The 7,748-nt window shown below is 37.2% G+C and overlaps 1 non-coding gene across 1 annotated transcript; it reads right to left on the bottom strand.

Moving 5' to 3' along the window:
• Window positions 1-6,725: 6,725 nt before the first annotated feature.
• TRNAP-AGG lies at window positions 6,726-6,797 on the bottom strand. The gene has a single exon. It is a non-coding gene; the product is annotated as a tRNA-Pro (tRNA).
• Between the last annotated feature and the right edge of the window lie 951 nt (window positions 6,798-7,748).

Here is a 7,748-nt window from a genome sequence, read left to right as displayed (position 1 = left end):
AATGATATTGAGCCTGGAGTCTATAAGAATTTAATGATCTTAAGAGAAATTCCTGTTTTATTAGAGGATACCAACTTTATTTAAGGTACTCGGAGTTCAAGAATCTGGATTTGAATCTGGTTAAGGAACAATAAGATTTGAAAGTTTTGAATTCTAGACCAAATTTGTACCTAATTATTTCTTTTTATAACTAATTATAAATTAAGAGAAAAAATATTTTTGTAAAGATAGATTTATCAATAAAGCTTTCGTGACGAAACCATGTTTAGACTAGCAGTTTAAAGTTAGGAGATGAGGTCACAGGTGTGATTATTTTGGATGGGTTCGTAATAAAACTTATGGTTGAGATGAGGGAGCCTTCAATTTTTTTTTTGTTTGGATAAATTTGAACAACACCGTCTTATAATTTAATTTAATTTTAAATTTAATGTTATGTCGTTTTCTCAATCTCATTTTAATTTTACAACATTTTCTTATTTTATATTAATTTACTTTTATTTTTATTTGTTTTCACTCTCAATTTTAGTTTCTATCTGAGTTTTGAACACTTGAAATTTAGGTTGTGACAGATTGGTATCAGAGCAGCAAGATTTTAAATTATATAGATTTTTTCTTAGGATAAAGAGTCGTATATCTCTATGACTCAGCTCGATGACACGTCTCTCCGCGACCAAGTAAGCAGTCTAACCCTATTTTGTAGTATATGATATGTTGTAAAACTTGTATGAATTTATTGTATGTTTTGATTTTCGTGGTAGTTATAAAATGTCCTTGGACGTTAAAGAGTGAACGTTAACTATATAAGACAATACTGGATCAACGTTATAGTGTCTAGATATGGTGAGGAGGAAAAGAGTGGTCATGAGATATCTGTCTAGCCTAAGGAAAATAGAGAGTTGTCGTTGCAAAGTGCGAGACATCTAATCCATGAAATTTTGGTACTAGAAATGAAGAAACTGGAGATGGTCCCCAAACGTCTGTATGGACCATTTCCAATTGCACTTTCTTTGATTCCCTGGCAGCGTCAACCAGATTAACCCTACGGCGTGACAATCCTTGAACTTCCACTCTTCCGTGGTCATGGTATCCAGCTTCACCCCCAAAATGGGTTCCTTAATATCTTTCTCGTATAGATAACCTTCAATCTGTATCTTCTAGAAACTGATATCGAATCCATAAACTTTTCAATTTCAGTCTTTGAACTTTCCATCTTCACAGATCGTGGTGAATCTCTCCTCGCTCTGATACCAGTTATTAGAGTCACACAACAACGCACACACTTGATCTAAATGAACACAAAGAACATGTTAGAGAAAATGTAAGAAGAAATATTGACTAATGGTTTTGTGATTAATGACTTCAGGTATGCAAAGAGAGGATATGGAGAATGAGAAATGTACATTTAGGAAGCACTGACTAATGGGTATACATATGATTTTAGTATATTATATATAGCTTCATTATATGTAACCACCTACTATATATAATTATTTAGTATATATATGTCTATCAGATTTTTACTATAAATAGTCAGCCTTCATATCCAACATTCTAGAGCCTAAATAGTCAGGGATTGACATCCTGCTAGAACACAAAGTCATTTACATGCCCCTAGCAAAATGTCTAGTAGTAACGGAGTCTAACCCAACGATCATTCAGACAAACATCCATCAATCAAGAGGGGTGAAAATGATGACGATAGTACAGTTGAGAAAGAATCTTAGCCATGATGAATCTACACTTGCTGCCATTGTTGTATTTGAAAAGGGGGAGCTCAAGTGTGCCAACCTCAACAAAAACTTTATTACCACTACATGAACACCACGACCCAAAACGAGATGGTCAGATATTGGGTTTAACCCCACCAAGAGAGATAAATCACAAGATTAGTTTTATGTCGCCTAGCACAAATAGATGTCACGTGGCTGAGCCTGAGCTAGTTGAATTCTACAAATAGCAAAATGGCATGTTCACAGTCGGGTTTATTTGACCTGCAAAGGCTCTTGTCAGTGATCACTCAAATGCTTGGCAAAGACACCAAGCCAACACCTCTACTGAAGAAGGGAGACAAAAACAAACCACTAAAGCAACACATGTTCACACAAAAATACCATCCAGACGGATGAAGAGAAGGGTCGACCACGATAATTTCAAAGCAAATAGAGAGTTATGATAAGTTAAGGTTAGATCAACTTTGAGTTCAAAGCAACAAGAACCAAAGACTGGTGCGAAAATTCTATGGACTAGTCGAAGTTATCCACAAGATTAGGAAGACATCATATAGGATCCAATTGCTCCTATGGATACAGACTAACCCTGTTGTCCACGTCAGTAACTTGAAACGTTATTATTCCGACCAAGAAAACATCAAGTAAAAGTAGGGGGTATGACGTCATGCAAAGAAGAAATTGTTTCAAGCGAAGAAAGTAGGAAATACACCAACAGAGAAGACTTGAAGAGTTAACAAACCGAGAAGTGATTTTAAACAACTCTTAGTAGGCTGGAAAAGACTCCTCAATACTGAGATCAGCTAGAAGCACGTCACAAGACCTAAAGTCAGCCTCATCCTACAACGTTGAGTTTATGAAGAGCCGGTTGATAGAGATATTGACAAATTGTGTAAGGGTAGATGTCGGGGTCATGATTGGCTGAGGCATGTTGCCTGTGGCTGCATGTTAGATGTCTCAGCTATTCTTGTAAATAATTTTTGGTTCATGGTGGCATGGTTATTCCAAACCCCTTTTACTTGCTTTCATCTTAGATAGGCCTTTACTATTATTGTTGTGCCAATACGGGGTGTATGATTAGTCCTCAAAATCATATCTACACCCATCAGGACTAAAATGTCCCAAAATGTACTATAGGAGAACATGACCCGTTGTTGTTTCTTCACTTTTAGCTTATAACATTGCAATATTTGAAATTGTTTTTAACGTATTTCCTTGCTCACGTTTTCTAAAATATTTCTTCTAAACGTAATTCGAGCATACATTGCTATTGTTCATTCAGTCTAAATTTTGCATGGTTGACTTGTTCATTGGATTAGAACAAATGTAACATAATCATTGTCTCACTACTGCAAGAGTGCGATTGTGACACTTGTCTTTCATTCAGTTGTGGGCCGCATCTTTTGACTAGTTACGTGAGTTTGGCCTGGAGCATACGTGTAGGTTGAAAAAGAAATGGTTGGATGTGGACTGCGAATAAGGGTTGGGCCACGAAAGGTTTTTTTTTTTACCACATATGGACTTTGGGCTAGTGAGTCTTAAATTTGGGTTCATTTGAAAATTTTTGGTTCGTTTTTTAATTCAAACGAACCCAAATTAAACCTACTAGTTTCTTCTTTCTTGCATGACTCACTTCTATTCTCTGTTCTGCCTCTTTTTGCTCTTTAAAACTTCTTTAAAGGCTATTGTTCACCGATTATTTGGGAGCATATTCCTGAAAAGGATTGTGACCACAGATGACCTATGTAGAAAATTTGTACCCCCTTTCCTAAAACCTTTAACGGACAACATACCCAAAATAGATGCGCTGACTAGACTTCGCTACACCTCATCTCACCCCCCTCCCCTCGGAGCATATGGATCCACCCAATCGATGAACACTCAAATCAAACTCGCCCATCCTTTTTGGCACAGGGACGCGAGAACCAATCTGAGTAATCTATAGTGGGGAGACCCTTTAAAGCAACAAGCGAGAATGGATAGGTTGATAGCAGGGTTAAAGAAAAGGCGAGTATGAAAAGACGTATTGCGTAACCATCCCTGTAAGCAGCTTCATTCTTTCTTGATCTATGAACTGGCTTTATGAAAAAATCAGTCCTTTGGCTGAAAGTTTGACTGTCGGGTATGGATAAGCAGGACCTCTTGTTTCGGAGGAAACCACAGATGTTGGCTAAGAAAGCTAAGCAGGCAAGTACAGGACGAACAAAATGCACATACAAATTCATTGACATGATCCCTCTCCCTCTCTCTTTGGCTAGTTGGCTAGTTGCACGATAAGCGGGAATGCATACCAGGTAAGGAAAGAAAGGCTGCTCGATCTCCTGTAAGCTCTTGGAGGAGCTAACATGAAATGAAAAATACATTCGATTACTGCAACTAATAGATAGTGCACTTTTTGGTAGAAACTGAATGATCCCTTGGCTCGGGCAAGAAAAGGAAAAGGTAGTCGTACTCTTACCTTTTCCGTCGAACGATAGGAAAGTTTGAGCTGAAAGATTGAAACACACCTGGTAAGAAAGGCGGGCTTAGCAGGTTTCTCCAAACGTATAAACAAAAAGAGGAAGCAACCGGTCCTAAAGAGGATACCGATACGCATACATTCTCGCATGGAAGAACCTAGCTGAACTGGATCAAGGGTCCTAACCTAGTCTGATTGACCTTCTTTGGCTGGGCCCCGCCCCTTGTAACAAGGTCAACCCGTACGTGCTTTTTCCTTTCGTTTAGCGAGATAGCTTACCAGCTCTTTTGGCTCATAGCAGCAGTATGAAAAGTGGAATCCTCATCCTGAGTCGAGTCCGCATTGTCATACGAATCGACATCGGCCAAACCAAGAGCTCCTATTTTTTCTTTAACGAAAGCGGATCTAACAATTTCGATAAAACCAACCTCTTTTAAAGAAGGAGTTGCTCTGCCTTGATCACCATGGACATATGCAGCTCCTGCTTTACTTTGCCTACCGTGAAAAGGAAAGTTCCCTCACGATAGGCCCTCCCAGCTCCCGAACATCTTTCTATCAATCGAGAGAGGTATAGAATAGTACAACAAACCAACAAGACAAGAATGGACTCATAAGATGGGCGGTCAGGGAAGCGATTTCTTTTGGGTTATCCGCCAAGGAAATTATCAAGGAATTCTCTATACACGGCTGAGAGATGACCATATTGTTGCACTTCCAAAGTAAAGTACCGTAGGCAAGCGAAGCTTTTGAAAATGAAAGCGTGTAGAACTCAGATCCGCTTTCTCTTTGATTCGAAAACTTCAGATTTGATCTTCCTTTCGTCTCTGGGTGATTGAGAGAAAATTTAGGCCTAGCGTGCATTCGATTTGGTTAACAATAATGTACAAAGCGGATTGATTAAATGGGCTTGAAGTTCCATTATCGTTAGGTCTAAGATCTCTACTAGGTTTAGTGCAGTTTGGTAGTTGCAAATGTTGTCGTAATCGAATGTCTTTCTCATTCGACATTCTCTCTTACCAAGCACTCATACTCGCCAGGGTTGAGGAGACAGTCTGTGAGCTAATTGGGTTTCGAGATTGGTATGCGTGAAAAGAGCTCGCTTTCGACTTTCTCCTCGGCGTTTTGTGCCCTGTTCTGGTTCAGGAAAGGGTCTGATCTCTTTCATTGGAGCACATTGATGCCAAAGGAGTCTTCCGAACCGGTGGAGAGGCTATGATGACTTCAGGCTATTCAAATAACATGACTGATACTACAAAGAAAGGGTATCTAAGTCACACTAGTGGAATAGCTTTTTCATAATAATTATCTCGATATATGATACCAAAAACCTGCCTGATGACTGATAAGGTAAGGGGTTTCAAAAGACAAAAGAATGACAATTCTACATGTGATAGAAAAGGAGTTTTTTTTTTTTTTTTCAGTGTGTGCGGTTCGCCTGCCTTCCTGACCACGGATAGGCTATGGGGCTTTGTACTTCGGCCCCTGAGAATACCACATCAAGGTGACAGGATTTGAACCTATGGCTCTCTGAAACTTCTTGCCTTTCTGACCACGGATAGGCTATGGGGCTTTGCACTTCGGCCCTTGAGAATACCACATCAAGGTGACAGGATTCGAACCTATGGCTCTTCCTTACAAGGATTGTGACAACAGATGACCTATTTGACGACAACGGACAACATAATGAAAAGTTCCTAGACAACAGATGACCTATTTGACGACAGCGGACAACATAATGAAAAGTTCCTAGAAAGAATACAATAGAACAATTTGTGTAATGTTCTTTTTGAAGTCCGGCCCAAGATGATCTTTATTCTTCCAAGAATATGTTTCATTCTCTATTCTCATCTCTTCTTGGTTCAATGTTTAAAAACCACATTTTAAATCATATCATCTTGCATAATTGATATATTCTCATCTCTTCTTGGTTCAATGTTTAAAAACCACATTTTAAATCATATCATCTTGCATAATTTGATATAATATTGTTGGGGGCATTTTATAATGAAAAGTTCCTAGAAAGAATACAATAGAACAATTTGTGTAATGTTCTTTTTGAAGTCCGGCCCAAGATGATCTTTATTCTTCCATGAATATGTTTCATTCTCTATTCTCATCTCTTCTTGGTTCAATGTTTAAAAACCACATTTTAAATCATATCATCTTGCATAATTGATATAATATTGTTGGGGGCATTTTAAGAATTGAACTTGAGACCTATAAGTTGAAGTTGAGTTGTGCATTGCCACGCATTCCTTTGGGTTAGGCCCCATTGATAACTAAACAATTTTTTGTCCTTTTTTCTTTTGGAGGGGCATTCCGAGAATCGAACTCAAGACCTCTTGCACCCAAAGCAAAAATCATACCACTAGACCAAATGCCTTTATCATGGACTATATATTAAGTTGTTTATGGAATGTATCATCATTATATTATTTACATAGGATTTGCGATAATTACTGGAGTACACAAGTAAATGATATTAAAAGATCATTATTATTCAATTTCTCTGAGGCTCATCTTTTGAGAAATGAACATAGGGGGCATTCTGAGAATTGAACTCAAGACCTCTCGCACCCTAAGCGAAAATCATACCACTAGACCAAATGCCCTTTTTAAAATAAATGCAACATTTTTAACTCCTACTCAATATATTTTTTTCTCTCAAGTTTGAAATCTATTTTCTTGAGCGGTTGTTGGACTATAAAACAAAAAGTTGATGGTCTAGTATTTTACTTGTAAGTAAGGCATGTAATATTAAATTGTTCTAATATGCAAGTGTTATCAAATAAACTACAACCCAACAAATGAATCAAACTAATCAGTTTGGGTTGGGTTGAATTTAATTTGGCTCAGTTCATCAGTTTGTTTGATTTAATTCTTCTATTTTGCTTCGTATGACAAGAAAATGAAGTTGTATTGAATGTACCATAGTTTGATTTATTACAAACTCATATGAAATTAATTGCATTAATAGTACTAAGAGTTGGAGTCTATAAACATTTCATGAACTTAAGTGCAACCACTACAACAAATAATAGATATGATAGCTTATGAAAAACGCTATCATAGACTTTTTATAACGTTTTTCAAACGTCGTGACAGCCCATGTTATTAAAAGTTTGACACTTTTTATATCGTCTTTTTCTAGCTATAAAAAATGCTATAATAGAGTATGATACTATAGCTTATATAAATTGCTATAAAAACATTTTATAGCATTTTTTTTAGAGACAATAACAATGCCTAGGCTCGGTACTTCCAGCTCTTTTAATATGTTGTGCAGTCGATGCCTTACTAGTCCATTGTCTCTATAATGTTGTCCAACGTCGAGAAAGGAATAGTAACAGATAATGGAGTAATTTGTAGCATGTTTCACTTGTTCCTGCAATTTTCATAAAAAAAAAAAATAATGTGGATGATGTGCCAAACATCAGCAAGATATGAGAACTACTAAAATGATTATATTAGTATTATCATACTTCACAATCACAGGTTCACTGAAATTAACGATCTCGTTTTAAGGAATAGGAGCAGAATTCCACCCAGACAAAACTTCTTCT

This window comes from Cucurbita moschata, unplaced genomic scaffold (genome assembly GCF_002738365.1).
Source record: "Cucurbita moschata cultivar Rifu unplaced genomic scaffold, Cmos_1.0 Cmo_Scf00094, whole genome shotgun sequence".
Taxonomy (NCBI): domain Eukaryota; kingdom Viridiplantae; phylum Streptophyta; class Magnoliopsida; order Cucurbitales; family Cucurbitaceae; genus Cucurbita; species Cucurbita moschata.
Note: the sequence above shows the minus strand (reverse complement) of the source record. Positions and strands in the feature narration are given on the sequence as shown.